Source organism: Vanacampus margaritifer, chromosome 14 (assembly GCF_051991255.1).
Source record: "Vanacampus margaritifer isolate UIUO_Vmar chromosome 14, RoL_Vmar_1.0, whole genome shotgun sequence".
In the NCBI taxonomy this organism is placed as follows: Eukaryota; Metazoa; Chordata; class Actinopteri; order Syngnathiformes; family Syngnathidae; genus Vanacampus; species Vanacampus margaritifer.
This window is the reverse complement of record NC_135445.1, coordinates 2,792,240-2,818,528: the sequence shown is the minus strand read 5'-3', so window position 1 is coordinate 2,818,528 and position 26,289 is coordinate 2,792,240. Positions and strand designations below refer to the sequence as shown.

Genomic DNA, 26,289 nt, shown 5'->3' with positions numbered 1-26,289 from the left:
TGGCAGTCGGGAGTAAAAAAAAAACAAAAAAGTGACAAGCCGGGAGCAAAGGGTGTTGCTTCAGTGGAAATAGCTGGGAGTGAATGAGCTAAGAAACCCTGCCCCCAACCACCAATTCACACACAAACCCCACCCAATCCCAAAAATTGGGTTATTTATTTGACCCAATTTTTTCGAGTTAAGTGAATCGTCCCAAATTTGTTTCTGTCCTTATTTAATCTAATTGTACCCAACTGTTTTAATGTTTATCTTGAGATGTGGTGAAGCAGCATATGATTTCATGATTTAAGGGTGTTTTTGAACGCCACCTTCCAGCCATCAGTAAATCCAAGAACAAGTCTGATTGTATTCCTTTTGCTCCCCAGCGATTCAGGGACAAATACGCTCGGTACCAAACAATAAATAATAATCATCTACTCGTCCTTGTTCTGTCTGCCCAAAGTAGGAAAACAACTTTTTTTCCTCAGCCTCCACGGGGCTGAAATATCACGTTTGAAAGCATTGCGCCCTCATGAATAATTAAACAATTTGTGTTACTGCACAGCGGTGTACAATTACTTTGAGAAGGCAGACGTGCGGCTGTATATTAAAGGTATCGTATTAATAGTAAGCTTCATCGAGTGACGACGGCAAATGCGGGAAAAGTGGCCGGGTAAACGAAATGGCGGCGTAGCGGCCCTCGCGGGATTGAGGAGATGTTTGCCTCTCACTGCGGTACTCACAACTGAAGTATTAGCACCCGTAACGATCAGTGGAGGAAAAATCACCCCAAAAAGTCTGCCAACACTTTTTTTTTTTTTTTTTTTGTCATCCGTCTTCCCGATGCATTTATTAGCGGTGCCGCCGGTGGGCTGAGAAACAAGAAAATGTAGCTGATGTGCAAAATCCCTGCAAATACTAGGGGAAAAAAATTACACACCTCAGCAAATGTATTTTATTTAAAAGTCGTCTTGTTCGACAAGACCGAGACGAAGTTTGTCTGCTGTGAACTTCGTCGCCGCATTGACGTACGGTGCACGGTGCGAGCCGGAACTCCTCGTTGCTGTTGAGGGATGAAGAGGGATGAAGATGGCGAAGCGAGGGGGGATTGAGGGGCGTAGACGATAATGAGGTGCGGTGTTTGACAGCTGCGGGGATGGTGCACTGCAAAAGGAAAAGAGGAGAGGAGAGGAGAGGAACGTGCCAAGACGCCAGGCTGGATCTGCACTCGTTTCGTAGCAGGTTTGCGTCAAGTCGTGTGGATGTCCTCGGGCCTCGACTACATGAGAGTACTGTTATTCTTGTAAGCGTTGCTGCCAACAAGGGTTGAGTCGGGCTTTGAATCTCGGAGCTGCGCAGTCGTACGTGGTTGTGAGCAGCGTCGTCTTTAATGTTTGCACACACAAAAAAATCAATGTGTGTTTCATAAATGAGAGCGTGTGAGAGTTAGATTTTTTGGTGTGGTTATGAGAGTGTGTTTGTGTGTGTTTTATGGATGAGAGTATGAGAGAGTTTGTGTAAGAGTGATTTAGAGATAGGTTGGGTGTGAGAGAGAACGAGAATGTGAGAGTGTGTGTGAGTAAAATAATACAAGTGTGTGTGTGTGTGTGCACGAGAGTGTGACATTGTGTGTGCGTGGGTGAGAGAGAGCGAGTGTGTTGTTTTCGAGGGAACAGATGTGTGTGAGTGACAGTGTGTCTGAGCATGAAAAAGTGTGTATTTGTGTCTGAGTTTTGTGTGAGAGTGGTTTGGGTGTGAGAGTTTGATTTTGTTGCGTTTATGAGAGAGTGTGGCAGTGAGTGTACGTGTAGAGTGAATGTGCGTGTGTGTTTCACGAATGAGTGTGTGAGAGTTAGTGTGAGTGATTTAGAGAGAGGTAGGGTGTGAGAGAATGAGTATGTGAGAGTGTGAGTAAAATAATGTAATGAGTGTGTGTGTGTTTCGGTTTGTGTTTGAGAGGTAAGTGATTGTGATCGAAAGAAGCGTGAGATCGTCATTATGCATGTGAGTGTATTTAAGAGAGACAGTGTGTATGTTTGTACACTTGTTGGTGTGTGAGAACATGTGCCTGGGAGAATGTTTGTCGTTCGTGTGAGTGTGGTTGAGACCGTTATGTATGAGAGTGAGCGTGTGAGTAAAATAATGCAAATGAGTGTGCCTGGGTGAGAGCGTGTGCGTGTTTTGTTTACAAGTGTGAGAGTGAGTCCGTGCCTGCAAGACTGAGTGTGAGAGTCAGTATGTGTGTGTGCACGTGTGAAAGAGAGACTGCAAGTGTGTGTGTGGGGGGGGGCGGGGGGGCGCGGGGTGTGTTCGAGCAACTGAGAGCCAGGGTGAGAACGCCTGAGCTTCCTCATCAGTCGGCTGATTGACAGGTGATTAGTGCAGTCTCGGCCCCACCTCTCACCTGGGATCGGCCACAAGCGCCGGTGTGAGCGTGGACGTATGGATGAATAGATGATGCCCGAAGCTGCAAACACCTCCAGCGGTGTTGCCACGGCCTCTTGAGAGAAGCTTAATTGATTCCAACCAGCTTCATTTGCTACAGGATGAGTGATGAGCCTGTGAGAGCAGCAAGGCGTGTTTAATACACTGGGAACACGTTTTGGATTTTTTTTCAACCCATTATATTTATGAATAACACATTTTAAAGTACACAAAATGAAGAAAAAAAGTTGTTTTTTGCAAGCAAAAATTTTTTTGGGGGGATATCTATATATATATATATATATATATATATATAGATATAGATATATCTATATACATTATATATTATTTTATTTATTATATATTTATATATTTTTTTTTCATTTTTTTAATTTTAATTTAATAATTAAATTAATTATTAATAAATAATAAAATAATAAAAATATATAAATAAAATAATAAAAAATTAATTTAATTTAATAATTATTTCATATTTTACAGTACTGACAAGTTAATTCAATTGTGTGTAAAATGACAACAAAAATGTAATTGCATCATACCCTCTCAATCTGTGTCGTATCATATCGAATTGAATTCTAATTCCTAGGGGTGTTAAAAAAAAAACTGATTCAGCAATATATCGCGATATTACAGCGCTCAATTCTCGTATTGATTCAATATGCAGCCGAATCGATGTTTAACTATTTGACTGCCAGACGTTTTCAGAAAAGGGATGCCGTGGGTGCCAGCCGATTTTAAGCATTTTGACTGATCTTTGAAGGTCCACAGAAAATTATGTGTTTAGACTATGGAAACACACATACTACCAAATGAAAGATTGGACTGTCATCTTTCATCAGAAAAAAAAAGTTTGTTTCTACCTTATTCCGTTTTTGAGTAATCAACAATAGAAAATGGTTAGTTTCACCTCTGTTTTGAAAAAAAAAAAAAAAACGTCTTTTAGCGTCTTTGGCACTCCTCCATAGGATTTTACTAAACGTTATTTAACGTTTTTGGCAGTCAAAGAGTTAAAGATCAATTTTTGATGGAAATATTCAACAAAACGTCTTACTTAGGGTTCACACGTTAAGCATGGAAGAATGTTATATTATTGGAACGTTAAGCCTTAATGTTTTATTTCAATGCTGTTCAAACATGACATAGATTGCAACCTGTTTGTTAAACACAGTGGCTCGCAGTTAAGTCAAGTTTACTGATGAGTACTTTCTAAATTTGAGTTTAAAAAAAAATATCGCAAAAATTGACATATAGATTTGTATCGGGATTAATCTGTATCGAATCGTAACCTGTGAATCGTGATACGGATCGAATTGACAGTTACTAGACGAACCGAAACAAAACGTTCCACTTTCAAAATGAACCGTCCTTGATTTGTTTTGCACGCCACATATCGAAAACCGTATTGAATTGGATATATGAAAAAGTCCCTAGGTCCCTTACCTGAAATTGAACAGGAAGTCAGCCATTTTGGTTTGATGAATTCCAAGATTTTAACAAACTCATGCAAGGGAATTTGCCCAAATTGAAAGCAGTTATCCAAGCCATATGGGCCACGCTAATTTTATAAAAAAAAAATTGCCGACGCCATCTGAAGTGGTTGGAGCACGGTGACAAAATTTCATCATTTCAATGATTTGACTTCCGTTCATGGCTGCTGGCATCTGTGTTAGTCATATTAGATTCATGTATTCCCCTGTGTATGGCGAGCATGTCAAGTTATTGGAAATAGAAGAGAACACGCAGCTGGTCGAACCGATCTGGGGTCGCCACCTCCTCTCGGGGGCCAACATTCTCACCACGTGCTCCTACGGATGCATTATATTCTCACCACAAGCATGAAAACACAATGTGTTTTCCCAATCTAATTAATGCGCCAATTAGGAAAAAGGAAAACTAGTTTCCTGGGGGCGCCTTTTGCTAATTAGACGTAGCAAACGCGAGTGATATGCATCGTGATTGGAAGTGACAGCCGGCTCCTTGATGCAGGCGGGATATTAAAGATGGTGCCATACACAGTAGCAAGTGTGGTTGCAAGAACTAAAGTTGGGTGTTTAGCGTGACTGTGGGAGAGACATCCAGTCTTTCTCCATTGAGGAGGCTACCTTATCACCCACGGTTGCCTTTTCTGTCGCCGCTAGGCGGCGGATTATAGAACTGTCGGGCGTTGCCACAAAGCTAAGCTCATAGCCTGAGATGAAAATGCATAATTTTCTCAACCAAGTGTCACCCGTCTGAGTAGTAGCCTAAACTACCTGGTGAATGTTAGCTACGGAAAGATGAAACAAAGCTAAGATCTTTTTTTTTTTGCATTAGCGCCCTTGGCAAGCCGAGCGAGGTAACTTCTTTGTACATTTAAAAAAGACAGACATGCTTCACTGTAATTTGTCTTGGCATGCAAAAATAAATTCTCAACTCAATTCAACTTTATTTATATTACTAGAAAAATTTCTGTGGAAATTTTGAATGGGACTGCTGACTCTTGCAAAGTGGAAAGCCGCATGTGGTAGACCATTTGTAGTAGTAGTAATAGTACTTGTAGTACCTGTAGTAGTGTTTCGGGCCACTTCCTGGTGATATTGGTTCACTTGCTGTTGATATTAGCTCATTTCCGGGTCACTTCCTGTCGATATAAGGTCACTTCCTGTTGAAATTTCAGGGTCACTTCCTGTTGAAATCACATTACTTCCTGTTGAAATCAGGTCACCTCCTGTTGATATTAGCCAATTTCCGGTTTACTTCCTGTTGAAATCAGGTCACTTCCTGTTGAAATTGGGTCATTTCACGGTCACTTCCTGTTGAAATCACATCACTTCCTGTTGAAATCACATCACTTCCTGTTGAAATCAGGTCACCTTCTGTTGATATTAGCCAATTTCCGGTTTACTTCTTGTTGAAATCAGGTCACTTCCTGTTGAAATTGGGTCATTTCACGGTCACTTCCTGTTGAAATCACATCACTTCCTGTTGAAATCAGGTCACCTTCTGTTGATATTAGCCAATTTCCGGTTTACTTCCTGTTGAAATCAGGTCACTTCCTGTTGAAATTGGGTCATTTCACGGTCACAGTCCTGTTGAAATCACATCACTTCCTGTTGAAATCAGGTCACCTTCTGTTGATATTAGCCAATTTCCGGTTTACTTCCTGTTGAAATCAGGTCACTTCCTGTTGAAATTGGGTCATTTCACGGTCACTTCCTGTTGAAATCACATCACTTCCTGTTGAAATCACATCACTTCCTGTTGAAATCAGGTCACCTTCTGTTGATATTAGCCAATTTCTGGTTTACTTCTTGTTGAAATCAGGTCACTTCCTGTTGAAATTGGGCCATTTCAGGGTCACTTCCTGTTGAAATCAGGTCACCTCCTGTTGATATTAGCCGATTTCCGGTTTACTTCCTGTTGAAATCAGGTCACTTCCTGTTGATATCAGTTCAGTTCCTGTTAATATTGGCCCATTTCAGGGTCACTTCTTGTTATTTTTGTGTATGTGTGTGTGTTTTTGTGTCAACTGGACTCAATGGTGGCGGCGTTTTCCATAATTACATTCACAGCGTGTTCCAACGCATTTTCTGTCTTGCCATTTGCCGCTTGAAGAGCTAATCCTTCCAGCTGTGCATGGCAACAGCCTTTCGTGGGCGGCCGCTGGTCAATAGTAGTCGAGTATTAATGACACCTATGACTCATTTGTGCGATAGACGGAACCCCTGCGGTCATCCTGCTTGCACAATGTGATTTTTTTAAAATGTCTGTTTGGTTCACTTCTACCAACAAATTAAACATGACACAAGCTCACTTTTGCCTTGAGTACAATTACCCTTTTTTTAAAAAAAAAAAAAATTAAAATCACAATTATGTATTAGTATGCATAAACGGCGTGTTTGTTTAGCTTGTTACGCTTGCCTAGAGGGCAGCGGAGAGGAATGAAGTAAAGAATAACAAACAAAAACTGCCATCCGTATGGACCCTGCGAGCCGCGCAGATGCACATGCTGAACGCGGTGTGTTACGGCTGTGAGGAATAAGACAAGCCGTGTTGTTTTTGAACGCAATTTTATCATTGATTTATTGACAGGACAGTGCAAACTATTGGGAAGCCGGCAGACTTTGGATCAGGAATCCGTAAATAACAAGTATATTTTATGACATAAAGTGCTATACATGGCTTGAATAAAATACAAAAAAAAAAAATATAAAGTTTAATGCATCCCAAACATTATTTATTAATTAATTAATACAAGAAGAACTAATAAAAAACAATCAAGTGTTACTGTAATTGCTGAGTTTAAGTTACATCGCCTGCCCAACAGTGCATGATATTGTTATCTTAATAGCATTTTTTCACCTACTGTGACAATATCGATAAAAAAAATAACAAAGCGTTTCCTCTTAATTTGTCAAAATTGGCTTCTTATTTTTCTCAACCTCCACAGGTGACGATCCGAAGTCAAAATCTTGTTCATAGAAAGAAGTCAAGTCAAAACATTGACATCTTGGGGGCTTATAAATTGGAACACGAGCCATTAACGACGGTGAAATGACGCAACAGATTCCAAGAAGCTAGCGATTTCCTGTTTATTAAAGATAACTGTTGGATGTTGAAATCTCCAAGAACGATCCATGCCAAATGTTTTTTTCTTTCTTGTGCCAGTCTAAACACAACCAGTTTCAATAATCCTCAATCTAATCTGAAAAAAAAATTACAATATAGATGAAGTGTCTTTTTTCTGTCTATAGTCAGTAGCTAATTTAGCATTTATTCTTCTGTTAGCTAGTTCACAACTTTAGCAAACCTATGGAAACATGTTTAGCGAACAATAACTAGCTTTTTTATTTTGTGTCATGATGATCGAGTAAATAATCTTAGAGGGGAAAATATTTTGAGCGCTGTTTTTAACAAAACCTACTGTATGAAAAAGCAAAAAAAAAAAATCTTTTTTACTTTTATACTTATGTACATTTTAGAATCTATACTTTTCTTTTCCTTTTATGTAAGCAATGGCATTGAATCAGTACTTTTACTAAAGTCTTTTTTACTTAAGAATCTGTATTTTTTACTTTTTCCATTTGTGCTCTTAGCTAACCTTCTCTTAGCGTCTATCCGCTAGCAAAAGATCAAGGGACAGTTTAAATGTTAAACGTGTCAAGTAAAATGTTTTATTTGGTCAGGTGTTTGTCATTTTCCATCGCTTTCCATCGCTTAGTTACGAGTGTTAAGTATTTTTGTCACCTCTGCTTTTAGCTAGCCTGTTCTAATGCATATTAGCATTAGCAAGGGTCAAGGGGAAGGTCATTAGCGTCTAGTTAAACTGTGTTTAATTTTGCTTTTACCAGTTTTATACACTGTACTTCTACTGAAAAACTGTATATATATATTTTTTTTGTTTTTCCAGCGTATTTTACTTCTGCTCTTAGCTAGCTAGTTTGTTCTAAACATTTTTTTCCGTGAGCAAATGAACAAGGGACAAATTAAATGTTAACAATGTTGCGTTAATTGTGTTAATTAATCACTTCCTACTTCTACTTTAAGCAATCTTTTGACATGCTGTACTGTATTGTAGTCTGAGCATTTTTGCCGCCACTGCTCTAAATGTTAGGTTAAATGTTAATAGCGTCAAGTTAAATTGTGTTTTAATTGGTCGGGTGTTTTTAGTTTTACGGCTTTGGCGCTAAAATGAGTGCCCGAGGAGCGCACAGCTGCAGATGTGACCGGTTGGCGCATTTGCACGCCGAGCTCGGCTTCAAACTAGCAATTAGAATGAATTGCTTATTGATAAGCCCGCCCTTTTCCTTTTTCCACTTGCTCCTCTCCCCCGCCGGCCTCCATCAGTAGCCTCTCTCGACCTCATTGTTATTCTTCGCCGGCACTCGGCGCCTCTCAGAGAATTGCCAAGTCAATTTAGAATCACTCAATAACAACCTGATGTGCTTTAGCGCAAATATGGACTAATGCCGGGAGAACAATCAACACCCATGCCTTTGTCCTCGGCCTGCTGCAGGTGATCCATCCGGCCTGAGCCCCGAGGGCAAAATGCAGTTGCCCGTGGATTTTGTGATTTCCTCCCTGCTCCTGTAAGTTACAGGGATGAGAGGCCCGTTAGCATTTAAATAGCCGTCGCATTGTGGGAATGACTAATAAGGCGCCATCTTTGCTCAACAAGAGCCTCACATATCCAAGACCGCGCTCTCCTAATGCATTTTTTTCCCACTTGGTTAGCTCGCATAAAGACGGCTGCTTGTCTTTTCGTGTTTGCCGCCAATTTAGTGCGAGAGTGCAGCTTGCAGCGGCCGAAAAGTCAAAGGGATTCGGAGTTCCACCGGAATTTGCTGGGAGAAAATGCTTGCAAACGTCAAGAAATAAACTTCAAGGTCAACTACGAACACTTCAGCTCTTTTCACTTTGGGGTGCAATTGTTTTTGAAATTTTGGAGTCAACCAGCATCACTGAATGCCTTGTGTGTTGTGGATTAGGGTTTGGTTAAGATTTCAAGTCAAGGTTTCAAACATGTGTAAAAGGGACTCAACGTGAAGGTTCAAGCCAATGTTGTAGATTTCAAGTCAACGTTAGTTAGGGCTTTAAATTGAGGTTTCAAGCCAACAATAGTTAGGGGTGTCAGGCGATTTAAATGTTTAATCGGAATTAATTGCATGACTTCAAAAGTTAACTCGGATTAATCTTTTTTTTTTTTTAAATATCTGTTCTAAATGTACAATAAACTATTTTTTAAATACATTTTCATACTCTTGTTAACATAAAAGTGGAACAAATGTTAAACTAATAGAAATATGGCTGCATTTGTTAGTCATTGATTCAGCAATTTCATAATATTCATAAAATGGAGTTAAAAATAAAAATGTCTAATGTCTCCTGTAGCCTATTGTAAAAAAAAAAAAAAAAGTGAGTGTGATATTGATTTGTGTTGAGGTCATTTGTCTGCCACTAGATGGCATAATTGCATTTGTAAGACCGCTCAGTGCATTTTTCTTTTCATATTAAGAGCTATCTAATCTTTAACATGAACGGGTGAAATTCTGCACATTTTTGAAATTGGAAAATACAACTTTGTCTCCACAAATCTATGCAATATATATATATATAAATAAATTATATATATATATATATATATATATATAAATAAATTATATATATATATATATATATATAATTTATTTTTTTCAATTAATAGGTTATCGGAATTTTATCCTGCCAAATATCAGAATCAGCATCAGTTCACAAACCATCCGTATCAATTACGGCCCTAGTTTCAAGCCTGGATTTGAATTTCCAACACGTTTATGTTTCGAAGGCTTGGCGGCATTTGCGAGCAGCAGGAACACGAGTTGCTTTGTGTGCAAGGTGAGCTGTGAAAGATAAAGAGTGGCCTCTGAACCGAGCAGAATCCGAAAAAAAAAAAAAATCCTTTTGCTTGGCTGCTGTTGGTGGTCGATGGCGTGCGCATTCCCCAGCACGTTGCTCGTCATCGCTGCGCTACTCACAGGTCGTAGGTCGCCAACTCTTTCTTTCCTCTCCACGTATAAAAACCACAGTATGTTGAGACCACAATCAGCCCCCCCCCCCCCCAACAATCATGATTTTTTTTGAGGAAGTCGGCTGAACTGCGGGGAATTTGTTGTTCCCGTTAAAAAAAAAAAAAAGTCAAGTCAGTCACGCTTGTGTGGCTCCGTCTACCTTTTCACACGTGCGATTTATTTATTTATTTTCTTATTCCTCGCAGAGAAGAAGAAGAAGAAGAAGGTGAAGGTCACCTTAGTCTAATAACCGTGCAGAGGAAAATAGAATTAAGCGGCGCCGCTCTGCTGGTGCGAGAGCCCTCGCCTGGCTGCTGTCGACGTCAGCCGCTCGGCGTTTGGCGTTGGGGCCTTTTCCGACTCATTTGAAGCCAACAAGGTCATGTCAAAGGCGTCGTTTACTGACAGATGCGCTTAGTCAATTTGCCGTTAATAATGCTTGGAAGCATCTGCCCAGGTTTTAAACAGGGGGTGAGGGTTCTAAACAAAAGTTATGGTTTCAAATGAAGGTTTCAAGCCAGGGATAAGGGTTTAAAAGTTTGGCTTACACTTTGAGTAAGTCAGGGTTTGAACCCTAAGTCAAGTCTGGGTTACGGTTTCAAGCCAGCGTTGGACTTTGAAAGTTTTCCCGTCACTTTTTTATTTATTTATTTTTTCTTTTTCTTATTTTTTTTTCTTCTGCTTTTTTTCTTTTTCTTTTATTTTCTCTCATTCACTGCCATTGACGGCTATAGACGTCAAAAATTTATTTGAACTATTTCTTAGTTTCACTTTTGTCACAAGAGTATGAAAACCCCAGAAAAAAAATTTGTTGCACGTTTAGAACAGATACAAAATCTCGTCCCGTCACTTTTGATGCCGGTTCCGTTCCCGAAAGACTCGTCAAGGGATGGTGAAGGACCCCGAAGTGGTTTTGTATTGCCGCCGCGTTCGCTCACGTTAGCTACCTCGTCCGAATTGTTTTGTGACGTCTGCGTGGTTTCATCTCCGGCAACGGCGTCGCCACGACAACAGGAATAATGTGACCTTGGCCAAGTAATAAAGACGCCGCCTTGGTTGGGTTATGCGCTCAGCCGTGAAAAAGTGACAACGCGAAACTGCCGAGGCAAACAAGGCACCCGTGACGACGTGGGCTGCAATAACAATGCTTTTAAATCAGGCTTAAATCTAGCCTGGGTTAGGTTTTCTTTCCAGTTAAAGGTTTAAGGATTCAAAGTAGGATTTGTATTTAGGTTTCAAACTTGGGTCGGTGTTTCAAACAAGGCTGAAGGATTTTCTCCATTCGGGTTTCAAGCCAGGGTTAGGGTGTCTAGCTTAAGCATGACTATTAGGGTTTAAAGCCAAGTTAAGGGTTTAAGTCAAGTTTCGAGCCAAGATTAGGATTCCAAATAGTGCAGATGGTTTCACATCAGGGTTTCCAGGCTGTGGCAATAAAATAGGGTCTCAAATCTGATCTAGGAATTCCAATTAGGGTTCAAAGTCATTGTTAGGCTTTCCAATTAGGGTTTCAAGCGATTGCCAAGGTTTCAAGTCGATGCTGATTGTTTCACATTATGGTGTCAAGCTAAAGTTTGACTTTCAAATATGGGTTTTAAACATGGGATAGGGTTTGAAGCTAGGGTTAGGCATTCAAAGTAGGGTTTCAAGCCTTTAGTAGGGTTTCAAATTGGGGGTTCAAGCCATTGGTTTTATACAACACTCGCAACTGAGAGTGGCATCTTTTTTCCCTAGAAAGTGGTGGCTGGCGACTAAATTTGAGCCAAAAGGAAGGCTTGAGTTTTGAGTTAAACAACAGAAAACAGGTTGGACGTGTCGGTGCGAGGTCACGGCAAGGAAAAAAAAAAAAAGGGACATCTGATTTCCATTTGACTCTATCACAGCTCATTATCGACCGCCCACCGCGGCCGACGTTGCCGCTGAGTGTTTAAATGACTATAAACACAAAGTGAGTGGAGAGGGAAAGCCGTGCACTCCATTTTGATGCTCCAAAACGGCTCCAATTGAAAACTTTATTAAGCCGCTCACAGTACACGGACGCCTGCAGCTTTAACTAGCGAACATTTAGTGTTTTATTACGATACAACTCAACTACTTTTAAAAGGGACTACTTTACCTCATATATATAATTTCAAACTCATTACCCTTAACAATAAATTCGGGGGTGAAAACAATACCACCAGCGTCATGGGAGGACACACTTGAAATCCAATTGGTTGAATTAACAGTCCAATTGCTACTAATTTTGACTTTGCATTTGCCGGCATGTGTTATGACTGTGTTGTGTTGGGTCATTGGGTCATATGCGACTGTTTTTTAGGTTGGGCCATTGTGTTATGATGTTGTCAGTTGCTTATGCAGTAACTATGTGTCTTATGATAACATGTGATGATGATGATGATGTGTTAGCCACTCTTTTTTTTTTCTTTTTCTAGTCATATGCAGTTATTATGTGTCTTATAATAATGTATGATGCTGTATTAGACACTCTTAGTTCATCTATTCGTATGCAGTTATTATGCTCCCGATAATGTATTATGTTGTATTAGTCACTCTTGGTTTGGCGTGTCTTATGCAGTTACTGTGTGCCTTTTCTTGATAATGTATGATGTATTAGCCACTCAGTGTAGTCTTATACAGTTACTATGTCTCTTGTGATTATAATGTATGATGGTGTATTAGCCACTCGTAGGTTTGTCTAGTCTTATGCAGTTATTATGTGTCTTACAATGATAATGTATGACGCATTGGTCACTTTGTATAGTCGTATGCAGTTACTATGTCCCTTATGATTATAATGTATGCTGTTGTATTAGCCACTCTTGGTTTGTGTAGTCTTATGCAGTTTCTATGTGCCTTTTGATGATAATGTAATATGTATTCGCCACTTTGTCTGGTCTTATACAGTTACTATGTCCCTTATGGTTTTAATGTATGGTGATGTATTAGCCACTCTTAGTTTGTCTAGTCTTATGCTGTTACTATGTGCCTTATGATGATGATGTATGACGTATTGGCCACTCTGTCTGGTCTTATGCAGTTACTATGTCCCTTATGATGACAATGTGTGATTATGTATTAGCCACTTTTAAGTTTCTCTACTCTTATGCAGTTACTATGTGCCTTATGATAATATATGGTGATGTATTAGCCACTCCGTCTAGTTTTATGCAGTTACTATGTGCCTTCCGATGGTAATGTATGGGGATGTATTAGCCACTCTTAGTTTTTCTAGTCACTCTTATTCGATCTTATAGGCCTTTATTTTGTCATATAAAATTGTACATTGCCCTAGCAGGAGTTACTAAAGACTCGTGTCTTGTCTGCATCTGGGTCCTAATTCCGCACCCACAGGCGCTACGGATTCTGAAGGCCCTGTGCAGATTAGACCTGGTTACTGTATTTTACTGCCTTTCCGTCTCGTTTGTGCTTGTCCTTGCCTGCTGACCCGACCACAAACGAAAAGTAGCAGTGATTAATCTGCAATGCATAACGCAGCGCGCGTTAACAGCGCACCTGTGCGGACCGAGCTTGCATTTTTAATCAATCCGGCACGCTAGATAGCCAGGCATGCGGTATCACACCTGTCTTTGAGCCGCCTGAGCCGAGGGCGTAGGGAAATCGAAATGGACGCCGCTCGGAATGCCGTCCGTGTGTAATCAGGTTTCAGCGCCTTCCCCTATCGACTGGCGGGTCAAGATCACAGAGTGCTATTTTTGGAACGATTACCGCGTAACACAACCAAGGATTTATATGCTCTTAGTCACAAAGGGAAAGAAAACACATCATATAGTGTTACAGTCTGACATGTGCGATGATATTTCTATTGTGTGCGTGCGTGTGTGAAGGCGTCAAAAACACAATGAGCCCCGGTGAAACTTAATAGCGCCATTGTGCGATCGGGTGGGCGCTCATTTACGCGGTGACGGTAGAGCAGCTCTCGTAAAGATCCATTTGTGTCTCACCAATGTCAGCGATTTGTATTTAATGAGTAACCTGACGGAGGAGCAGTAAATACCCAAGCTGTTGGTCCGCAAATAACAGACGTGCCAAGGGTTAATTAACGGATGCAATGACAGTTAGGGGCTGCTCGATTATGAAAAAAATATTCATCACGATTATTATGGTAATTGAAATCACAATTGGGGATGATCATTTAGTTTTTGGTACAAAACAAGAAAATGTTTAAACGCAAAAAATTATTAAGAGAAATAAAATTATTAGAAAGACTAATTAATAATAATTATTCATCTTTTAAAATAAATGATTCAATATCGTGAGAATCCTGCCAAATCTTTTCTCCTCTCTTCACAAACCCTCTTCCGTAAAAAAGCAAAGTTTTTAAAATGCGATTTGAAATTTGACCCCCAAGAAGTGGGGGCCAAGAAGTGGATAGGGAACGGAACATTTGGAGACACCTCGTCTTCTTTTTGCATAGAGCTGACATCATCGCGGAAGTCGAATATTTTATCGCTGCTTTTGTCTTGCAAACCAGAATTTTTGTCAGAAAAACCTGACAGAACATCAAACGTTGAATAATGTACAGTCACTTATTATTTTTTAAGGCTGATCAATTTAATCGGCGGATATTAGCTCTTTTAAAATCGCCCCGACCCTCGCCTAAAAATGATCTAATTTTGCCGAAATTTTATTTATTTATTTTAAAATCAAGTTTTCTGTGTTTAAAAAAAAAAATATCAAAGAGCTTTTTTTTTTTTTTTTTTACATGTTTGAAGATACTGTAATCATTTGTGATTTATGATTAACGTCTACAAGTGTCAGTTATAATATTGTTTTGAATATTGAAATGAATCGTATCGGATCAAAAATCATATCGCTCCCAAACCTAATCGAACCGTTCTGCTCCGAAAGATATCGTTTTTCAATGGAATCGCAACCTGTGTATCGAGATACGTATCGAATGGGCCTCATGTCAGATATATATATATAAAAAACAATAGATTCATGGTTTTATGACTAAAACTTGAAAAGGAAAATCTATTATTATTATTATATGTGTATTATTAGATTTTTTTTTTTAAACCCAGCCTTAATGTATAGTTAATTTTAAACACCAAAGACAACTTGTATTTTACATCGCCCCATATCACACCATTAAAGAAAAACTTTGTGTCGTGTTGAAGAGTTGGAGGAGGTGTTTTGCAGCAGGCTTTGTTGTACCTGTCGTCACAATTATCACGTTTTAAGGGGTGTCGTTTTCGCATCTGGTCGCAGTGGATCTGGCACCTGGAGTTACACTGTTAGTGGCATACATTTTGATCCTCAAACTAATGAAAGTTTTTTTCCATTCATTTAAAATCTAAGGACAATTTGGATTTTATTTTTCCAACAACAAAAAAAAAAATGTTGGCGAATGAACACGAACATTCACTCTTGTGAACGTCAAAGGCAGTTTAGTGTACAATGTGAACAGAACAGGTGGCAAATCCAGGTCCAGGATGTAAAAACCCTTCCACAGTTTGGCTTTAGCCCAGGTGCTAGCTAGGGAGCTAGCTAGCTATGTTCCCATGTTTACAAAAAGACATTAGGGTTTGTTGATCACAAAATTGTTATTGATTTTGTAAAAATATTGGGAAAGTCTAAATTGAATTAAATTTTACAAAACCACGCATCATAGGGCTATTGAACAGAGTTGGCAAATCCAGGTCCATAAAGTAAAAACCCTGCCACAGTTTGGCTTTAGCCCCTGATGCTAGCAAGCTAGCTCCCTCCCTAGCAGGTAAACAAGCACCATGGGAGCTAGCTAGCTAGCTAGCTAGCAACTGGGCTAAAGCCAAACTGTGGCAGGGTTTTTACTTTCTGGACCTGGATTTGCCAACTCTGTTCAATAGCCCTATGATGCGTGACTGGTTAGCACGTCTGCCTCCCAGTGCTGAGGACGTGAGATCGAGTCCGGGCTTCGGCCTTCCTGGGTGGAGTTTGCATGTTCTCCCCGTGCTTGCGTGGGTTTTCACCGGGTACTCCGGTTTCCTCCCACATTCCAAAGACATGCATGGCAGGTTAATTGAACACTCCAAATTGTCCATAGGTGTGATTGTGAGTATGGTTGTTTGTCTCTGTGTGCCCTGTGATTGGCTGGCAACCAGTTCAGGGTGTACCCCGCCTACTGCCCGAAGCCAGCTGGGATAGGCTCCAGCACCCCCGCGACCCTTGTGAGGAAAAGCGGTCAAGAAAATGGATGGATGGATGGATGAATTCAATTTAGACTTTCCCAATATTTTTCCAAAATCAATAACAATTTTGTGATCAACAAACCCAAATGTCTTTTTGTAAACATGCAACATGATTTAGCGTCTCTACCCAATATAGTTGAACCTAACGTACAATTTCAAATTTTTTCAATGAGTTTCGTTTTTTTTTTGTTTTTTTTTCCCAATGAAGTGACTGATGTGAACTCGCTTGCGGGTTCAAGCAATCTCACTCTCTCACACGGCCCGTCATCCCCGAGCATTTAATCCCAACTCAGCCCCCCGTGGCCTTGTAGCAGGACACCACCTCAGGATTCAGGAACACCCCGTGGCACTTTTGTCCGACCTCCTCTCATCTCCCGGCCTCCAATTCCCCTCCGCTTTCTCCCCGCTAAACAAATTTTATCCCGAGTCAACCTCGCTGGCTTCCTCTCCCGCGGTAGCCCCGAGCTGCACAGATCCAATTTAACAAGCGAGCATTTGCATGGCGCTCTGCTACAATATATCCTCTTACACCCAGCACTCCTTGAGACATTATTGATGAAGCCTTGGCAAAAGTTCAATGCGGTTCCTGCATTTCCTGCGCCGCTTGTCGCGAGGTTTCCCCTCCCTGAGCCCGGCCGGGATGTTGTCTATCAAATATGACAGCCGTTTTTATTAGCCATCTTTGAATCACTTTAACGATTGTTTTTGCAATAATAAAAAAAATCCCCAAAATCGCACCATTTTTTCCAAACACATGCTTAGTTGAACAAAAAAAGCAAATTCGTATTCTGTTGTACGAACGGCAAAAGGTGGATTCACAGGTTAATTTTGTCCGAACATGTCCACTTTTTAGACCCTTTCCGGGCATCCGGGCAGGGTTTATAAATTCATGAAAATGTCCGGTTATCATTAGTTGGGTTTCCATCTATCCATTTTGATTAGAATTTTCAAGAAATGCGAAAATAAAACTGAATGGAAACGCTAGAAAATCGAAAAAGGGCCCAAAAGTCGCTTCCTGGTCTTCTTCTTCACTTTGGTGTATACTGCCACCTACAGCGGCGGAGTCCCCTCTCAATATTCGCAAAAGAAGAACAGAAGGAAACGGGCATAAGTCGCATGTCTGTTTTGCACATTTTCAGTAAATTCGCTTAAAAAAAATTCAAAACGATTGGATGGAAACCTGACTATTGTTTTTCACGGGACCAATTAGCATACCGTCTTATTACCCTGCGTAGTTGACGTACAATGTGTGTGATGTGAACACGAGTGGCGGGGGAGTGGTGTGGGAGTAAGGACAGCTACAGGCAATAGAATGCTTTTTAACGAACTTACGATATGTGCGCGCCAGAGAAAACGGTTTGTTGCTGAATTGGGATGGACCCCTAACCTTATCTTGCAATATAATGCAATCAATATGACATCCCGTTCATTCGTCTGCATTTCACCGCCGTTGTGGAGGTGGCGGCCCAAAATTTCAGCTCCCAAACTGGAGACGTGGTCGTGGTCGAGGTTGGCTGCTTGAAACGTAGATCTTGGGGCAAAAAAAGGTGGGGTATTTGTCGGAAACGGGTCTACCTGGAAATTGAAAATCTTCATTGATTTTCAGCATTTATGTATATATTTTTTTTGCTTCCTCGCCACGTTTTGCCCAGTTGGTTGCAAAAAATCCGACCGAGGGATCCCCCGCCGGCGCACCACTTTCCACCCGTCGCCATCTGCTGTTCCGGGTGACCCATCCAAGAGTTTCCACCTCCCGCCTCCTGGCTTGACGCCACCACCAGCTGCATGTAGAGCCCCGAGGCATGGAGACATGATGAGTGGCCACACTTGCACTACAACGGAAAACAGTTAGCAACAAAAATTTGTGCCACCAACTGTTTGCCGAGGAATCTTTCGTGTGTTTCCACTGAAGCCACGGTGCCATCTTGTCTTGTCCTCTTTCACCAAAATATCTGTTTACCCCGTGAGCGCAAAACGAGTCGTGAAGAATAACATGTCTCGTCTCCTTTTTTTTTTTTTGTAATCTTCTGCTTGTGATGCATTAGCAAAGGCGGTCGTACTGATTTGTGAGAAAAGCTCGTCAATAAAAGAAAAGCCTTTTGATAGCTCCGCGGTACTTTCAATCGACGCGGCAGGTGAGCCGTTTGATCTCTCGGGATGTCGGACTTTTTTTTTTTTTTTTTCTAAAGGCGTCTCGCAGGGGAAGCGAATAAATCCCTCGAGCTTGTTTGCAGTTTTGAACATCCTCTGTGTGATTATGCAGCGTTAGAAAGGAAGACGTAAAAATATTAAGAATTAGCTTTCCTTTAAAGTATATCTTCAGGGTTTGCATGTACAAATAAACAGCCCGAGGGATAAAAGGAGAAACAATTTTCAAAACAATGTCAGTCGAGGAGGTTCACTGTTGTAGCTGCGTTGCGATTTAATTATTTTTACAAATATTGAGACGGTAAGTAAAAGTAACCTGCTTGTTAACTCATTCACTCCCAGCCCTTTTCATTGAAGCAATCCCCTTCGCTCCGGGCTGTTTTGCTGAATTTTGGCAGATTTTTCAAGGCCCACGGAATATTGCGTTCTATTGGAACCTGCCAAAAGAAAGATTAGAGTATCTTCTTTCATCGGCAAAAAAAAAAGTATATTTATATCCGTCTCCGTTTTGCAGCAAAAGTTCATCTTTTGAAGGACTTCTGGAAATGGCTAAAGCAACTCTGAAATAGTCGCCTCACAGCAAAATGAGTTTCGAGGGTGCCTTCACTTCTGCATTTCAGCTCTCACGGCCCCTGTAATCAATACCTCTGACAGTGTCCAAAAAAAGTCATCTTCATTATCTCACTCGCTGAGTAGTGTACTTGATTTTTGCGCTTTGACGCAATTCAAGACTTCATTTTCTCTCGGTCAAAGAGCCTCATCACACACAAAACGGCTTCAGATAAAAAGGGACGACTCATCCAAGAAAACAAACACACTAGAAATGTGATTGACTCAAAGCGGTTGCAGAGGCTGAGTCACCAAACATTGAAATTTAGCCGTGCTGATCAGATCTTTTATCCAAGGTTTACTTTTGTACCCTGTTTTGTGATAGCCGGACCGCTTGCTCGATGCAACCTCTTCTCTTTCTTGCAAGGAATCAAATGACAAATCAAGCCAGTTTTTCATAATCCACTTTAAAAAAAAAAAAAAAAAAAAAGTGTTGGGTTGTTATCTACACATACGTAGGTGTCTCGTTTGTACACATACCCAGGTGTTGGGTTGTTATGCCCACATATCCACGTGTCATAAAGGAATGTTCGGTCTTAACTTTGCAACCATCGTGTCCTGAGAAAACGAAAGACGGTGACGCACACCGACGAGAAGGCACCGTGTGTCATGCGGTTACAATTCAAATTCTTCTGTGCTTTTGCTTCTCGAATAAAGCGCGAAAAAGATCATCGCTAACCTCGAGAAATTGTTTCACTATTTCAGGAAACTTGCCGACGCTTCATCATGCCTAGTTTGAGTCCAGTCGTCAGCGAGGGGAAGATCAACAAGCGAGCCTTGTGAAGATTCGTCCCCGCTTGTCAGTGAGTCACCATTCAAGACTCGTTCCCCGCTTTGATACACACACAAGCCAGATCCGCTAAATCGATTGACGTCGGTGTCTTTTGAAAGCGCTTAGACGCGCTAATTAATTCCTGCACACGTGGATCCATTTTTTTCATTTACCATCTGTTCGGGATGATTTTTTTCTGATAAAGTCTAAAGTTTGAAATGTCTTGGCATAAGCAAGTCGTTAGGAAAGTCGTGCAGTTTTTGGTCATGAATGTAAACGTATATAAACTGCATCGAGTTTAGGCTGCATGCTGATAGCTTGTAAATGTTAGCACAGCGATCTAAAATATGGCTCACATGGAAGGAGTTGAAAACAATCGCGTATGGGTACTAAATTACAATTGAGCACTTGAGAGCATTAGTGCAAGCACACGCGGGTTTATTCTTGTTGATACCAGACGGACCACCACCCACCCCGGCTACCGCCATCTCCTCCACATGAAGGAATTGCTTTTGCACCGCCTCCACGTTGCGCTGGCAAAGCTGCACTTCTATTGATAAAGTTGATAAAGGAATGCTTGGCCATGCACCTGACGGATTAAACATCAAATCCCCCCACCTCCCCACCCTCAACCGGCGGGGGATGCACAGCAGCCAGACAGCAAACACTAAAAGTCCCCGACGATCAACAAGCTCTACGAGAGGGTGGGGGGGGGGGGGGGGTGGGGGGAGAAAATATGTCATCGCCCCGTAGATTTGTTTGTCTGGTTGGTAATGCGGCTTTTAGACGAGTGTTTTACAGGAGATTTGGACGCCGGCAAGAAAACTAGATTTGTTAGAGGCGCTATTGATTGGATATAAACGAGTGGCGGGTGACATTTGAGAAAATGACTGGAATTCCAATTCCAGACAAATTGGAGCTGCGAGCGCAGAGGCAACACGAGAGGGGGAGGCCAAACATTTAGTACAGAACAAACCACATGAAGTGCTCGCCCGGCAAATGCGTGCGCGCCAGATACAACGGCGCTTTTTTTTTTTCCCCCCCAGCATCGTATGGCTATAAACCCATGAAACATGCTGAAAGCAATTAATGAGCATCAATGGGATTGGATCCGTCCCTGCGTTTACGCACTTGTCAATCTTTTACGCTTAAATGGAGATTGAAAAGACTGCAGCTGTCACATCACAACTACTTCAACGGTCTGTGATTGCCTGGCGATCAGTCCGGTCTTCATCCTGCTTATTGATCTAAAGTTTACTTGGATAGACTCCATCTCAACAGGTAACATTTCATAGTAAATCCTTTACATCAGAGCCACATTAACTCATTCACTGCCATTGACGGCTATAGACGTCAAAAATTCATTTGAGCTATTTCTATTAGTTTAACATTTTTTTCCACTTTTGTTAACAATAGTATGAAAACCTAGATTATTTTTAATTGTACATTTAGAAGAGGGATACAATTTGCAATTAATTATGATTTTAATTGCCCGACAATTAACTCATTCACTGCCTTAAATTCATTTTTAAAAAAGATTATTAAAAATTTGGGGCAAGAGGCGATTCATTTTTTTAAATTGTAACTAATCGCATGACTTCACTAGTTAACTCACGATTAATCACAAATTTTATATCGATTCTAAATGTACAATAAAATATTCTAGGTTTTCATACTACTTTCATACTTGACTGCCAAAAACGTTCAATAACGTTTAGTAAAATCCTATGGAGGAGTGCCAAAGACGTTAAAAGATGTTTGTTTCAAAACAGAGGTGAAACTAACCATTTTCTATTGTTGATTACTGAAAAACGGAATAAGGTAGAAACAAACTTTTTTTTCTGATGAAAGATGAGAGTCCAATCTTTCATTTGGTAGTATGTGTGTTTCCATAGTCCAAACACAACATTTTCTATGGACCTTGAAAGATCAGTCAAAATGCTTAAATCGGCTGGCATCCCTTTTCTGAAAACGTCTGGCAGTCAAAGAGTTAACTTCCACAGTTGTATCTTCCATAGTATTACAGGGCAGGCAGCAAACGGTTACACTGTTTTTTACGCTAAGCTGAATGTCTATGATTGACTGCCGACCAGCAAAGACCGCGCTCGGCCTCCCACCCCAAAGTCACCTGGGATCATCGTAAATGTCACCTCCGCCCATCCTTCAACAGGACAGACCGGTATAGAAATAATTCATCACCGACCGTAGCTACGTCAGGGAGTATAATGATACGTATTAGTCTGTTGCCTGCCGCAGCCCGCCGCCTCAAATCAGAGAGCGAAGACGGCGAAAAGGGTTGTTGCAAAAAACAATTGGATGGAGCAAGCTAGCAAACAGACTAAAACCCACACAAAGTGGAGAGCACAAAAAGTACTTGCGTAGATAAATGACCGAATCATAGGTACCTCTGGAAAGAGCAAGTTAAATACTGGCAACTGGCAATGCATTACCGTGACAAAGGTTAAATTACCGCCAGGTCACAAAGCAGGCAGACGAACAAAAACCCGACATCACCTGATTCCTCGTCGTCTGTCCACCCCCAACAGCTGGTGTGACCACTGCTTACCTCATATGTCGAGCAAAAAAAAAAGAAAGTAATTGGACAAACATGCGCAATATAAATTAACCTGTATGGTGTTCCACCGGGTTCAATTCTGGGGCCTCTGCTGTTTTCATTGTATCTGCTGCCCCTTGGTTCCATCTTAAGAAAACAGCGGTGTTTTTTTTTTTAAAGTGCTCTATAATTATACTATATATATATATTATGGTGGTGCATGATTTGCAATCCCAAATTGAGCAATTGACTTGTCCACAGGCTTGTTGGAACTTTGGTATTTATTGATGCTGACAAAGGTTTTGTGGATGGATTTTGCAATGGAATTCAATGGAGCAGATACGAGTTCGGTGGACCTTGGCTGTTTGAGGGGCGTGGTTTGCAAAAAGGTCAATTCTAGTTCGGCACAGCTAGTACCTCCAACAAGGTTAACTCATTCACACCAGCCATTTTCACCGACGCAAGTCTCTTTGCTCCCAGCTGTTTTACTGGGTTTTCACTGATTTTGCAAGGCCCACAGAATATTGGGTTCTATTGCTATAAAAACACGGAACCTACCGAGAGAAAGATTAGAGTCTCTTCTTTCATCAGGCAAAAAAAGTATATTTGTATCTGTTTACGTTTTGCAGCAATTGGCATTAGAATATAGTTTCATCAATATTCACATTCCTGGTGAAAATACTGTCAAAAAGAGTTTGTTGCAACATTGCCCTGGCTGATCTTTTATACTCTGCTGATTGTTTTTTTGCAATAACTACCATTGCTTTAAGCCACCTCTTCATGTCATAAGCTGCATCAAAGCACTCTGTATGCTCTTTCATAAAAAATAAAAATTAAAAAAAAACATATAAATACGTTTTTGGGAGTGAAGAACAAAGTATTAAAAAATGTATTTACACATTTTTGGATTTAAATGAGTTAAGAACCATTCTTCTATATCCATCTTTCTTCTGTCGCTGACATTTAAAAACATTAGGTAATGTAAAAAAAAAAACTGTGTGTACCAGGCTCAAGGCGTTATCTTTTTACCATGACAACCACCGGCGTGTTTCAAACACTGGTAAGTGTGGGTCATGTGGGCGTGTGCGGGTATTCTAGAAAAACCTGTCTTCTGATTGACAGATGGGTAAAAGGGTGCACGGCGTCGCGGGTGAACCCCTCACGGCGTGATGGATGTCGTCCCCGCCGAGGAGCAGCGTAGCACATTTGGAGGCGCTTCATCAATGTGCTTTGGAGCGGCACTAAACATTAGTTAGCACGTCCACCGGCTGACATTTTCAATTTGGGACACATTTGCCGTGCTGCAAGCATATGTCGGAATCGCGTATCAAGAGGATAAAGTCGCAATTACTCGAATGAAGTTGAAATATTAGGGAGACTAAAGATGCAAGTTTACAAGGATAAAAATGGGAAATTAAAGAGAAAGTTGTGGGGTTTTAATAAAGGCAAAATATAACAAGGATAACCTGATTTTCAAGAAACATCCTTGCCAAAATGTGCAATTCCTGATAATTAAGTGGCAATATTAGGAAAATGACATTTTGATGAGAAAAACGCGGTAATTTAAGTTTTTATAATTACGGCCTGTAAGTGTTTTTGATATTTACATACTGTAATTGTGACTTTCACAATGCATTAGCCCAAATTAGTGTTAGCGGCACTTTCTAATTTATGTACAAATTTGGTTAAAGTTCCCGCCCTAGAAACAAAACACTATAATTCGACGATGGTAAACGTAGGATATTACAAGAAATTGTCCTCCATTTTACAATAATAACAGCGCAATGTTGTGAGAATAAAGTTTTTAAATTTGTCTGAACTTCCTGAGAAATCATTTTAAAAATTTGAGCATAGCTAAGTTTAACCATTATTCACAAACCAGTTGAAAACACTGGGGGAAAAGAGCTTGTTGCAACATGGCCCTGGCTGATCTCTTATACTCATCTGCCACCTGCTGGCTGTTTTTTGTACCATTGCTTTATGGCAGAAGCTGTATCAAAGCCTTCTGTATGCTCTAGCATAAACCAAACAAACATAAAAAACATATAAATACGTTTTGGGAGTGAAAGAGTATAAAAAAAACCATATGTATACATTTTTGGGTTTTAACGTTAATTACTGTAAGTATGATTTCTTGTTAGCGGCGCGCTCCGACTTGCGCCCATAAAGTCGTCGCAAACACATCTTGCTACGTTGTCATTGGTGCATAATGGCAGGAATGAGACTTAGAGTAATCATGTTCCATCTGTTGGCCTTTGACAAGCGTGCAGTCTGCGGGTTGGCGTCGGCGCGGACCGAGGCGCCGGGTCGTGCCGGGACTGCCGAGTGGGATTAAAGTCATCTCTAGCTTCATTAAGGGTGTGAAAGCGGAGTAGTAAACGTTGGGGAGCCTCCCTGTCCGCACAAATCTTCTCACTGCTCATCTCCTTTCTAATCATCTCAACTGGAGGACTTTTTGTGTCTCATTTAAACCAAAGCACAAATTGGATGGTGCTTGGTCGACTTCGTGCAATGGACATCTTTTCTAGTAAAAAAAAAAGAAAAAGAATTAACATCTTGGAAATGTTTGTTTGTTTTCAAATGTACGACTCACCTGAAAAAGCGACAAATTATTAGGCTTGATTCAGTTGGTTTCATGAATTTGCTAAGCTCTATTATGTATTTACATGGGAAATTGAGGCAATTTTCTTTGCATTTACGTTACAAAAACGTAACCTGTTTTCTCGGTTTGGTCATGTGAAATTCGCAATGCGAGCCCGAGGGCATCTTGACGTCAATTTCAGCCGACAGCAGATGGCGACAAGACAAAACTGATAAATATCGATTCCACGAACAAAAAATTTGATCAGAATGTTGTGTTTAGACGAGTGGGGGCACGTGCCTTGAGCTCATCAATGCAAAGATGTTTTCCCTCTTCTAAATAGATTTTGAATTTTCCAGGTACCAGTGCTTCCAAGTTTTGAATTGTTGAATATGGAAGTAATAATAATTACAATTTGAAATTACAACTAGCTGTTCGAAGTTTGATCATTGTTTATCAGTAAAGTGTTTTGTTACCTAAAATTGATTGGAACTATATAAAAAATATAAATATATAATATGTATAAATTAGGGGTGTCAAAATCAGTGCGTTAAAGTAACTTTAACACCACTAAGTTACTTCATGTTTAGGATTAGATAGCTATTAATATGAAAAAAAAAAAATCTTATAAACGCAATTAGGCCATCTAGTGGCAGAAAAATGACCCCAACACAAATCAACATTTCACAATTTTAACTCAATTTTAGGAGTTATTATGAAACGACTGTATCAATGACTAAAAGATGCAACCATATTTCTATAGGCTTAACATGTTTTTTATGTTAACAAATTTTAAAAAATGATTGTACATTTTATAGTACATTTAGAACAGATATATAATTTGCGATTAATTGTGATTTAACTGTTAAAGTTATGAGATTTAATAACGATTAAACATTTTTTATCACTTGACACCCTTAGTGTATATTTGTTTCTGCCTCTGATTGAGCAAAGTCAGATTTAGCCCCCAAATGGCTCAAAACCAAAAATGGCCATTTTCCTGTTTTGAGACCGTGTGTTGTCATGATACACGTGGACATCCAATTTCATGTTTATTGCTGAAACTGCTGGTGGAATTTTTTTTTGGGTGGCGCATCCTTTCACAAAGGACACATGCGCTTGCAAAAATGTGTTGAAGCTCCCCAAAAAACAACAACACTAAAACCCAAAGACACCAAGTTTAAACAACCCTTAAAATATGTTACAGCCAGTAACCAGACAGAATAATGGAGGTGCTAAAGACATAGTCCGTATGTCCAATTCCTTGCGTTAAACGAGGCAGAGACGGATTGAGGCAAAAAAAAATAAAATAAATAAAAAACATCTTTTATAAAACAAGGACGAGAAGAAGCTCTCGCCAGAAAGCACCTGTTAATTTTATATGAACAGCTGTCCCGCCGCGACCTCGGGGAGAAGATGCGGCAGCCAGTGTTGCTTTGCTGTAAACATCTCTAATATATACAGCCACTAAAAAACACACACAG

The 26,289-nt window shown here is 40.4% G+C and overlaps 1 protein-coding gene across 2 annotated transcripts in view; it reads left to right on the top strand.

Annotated features, from left to right (window-relative positions):
• Positions 1-26,289, top strand: part of fibcd1b (fibrinogen C domain containing 1b) — a 172,416-nt gene that overhangs the window by 21,256 nt on the left and 124,871 nt on the right. The window contains exon 2 of one of the 2 annotated variants that reach the window (XM_077585884.1): positions 19,604-19,701. The gene's annotated coding sequence lies outside the window, so the exon portion shown is untranslated. Of the gene's footprint in view, positions 1-19,563; positions 19,702-26,289 lie in introns of those variants that run through there. The other variant, XM_077585885.1, reaches the window with a different exon arrangement.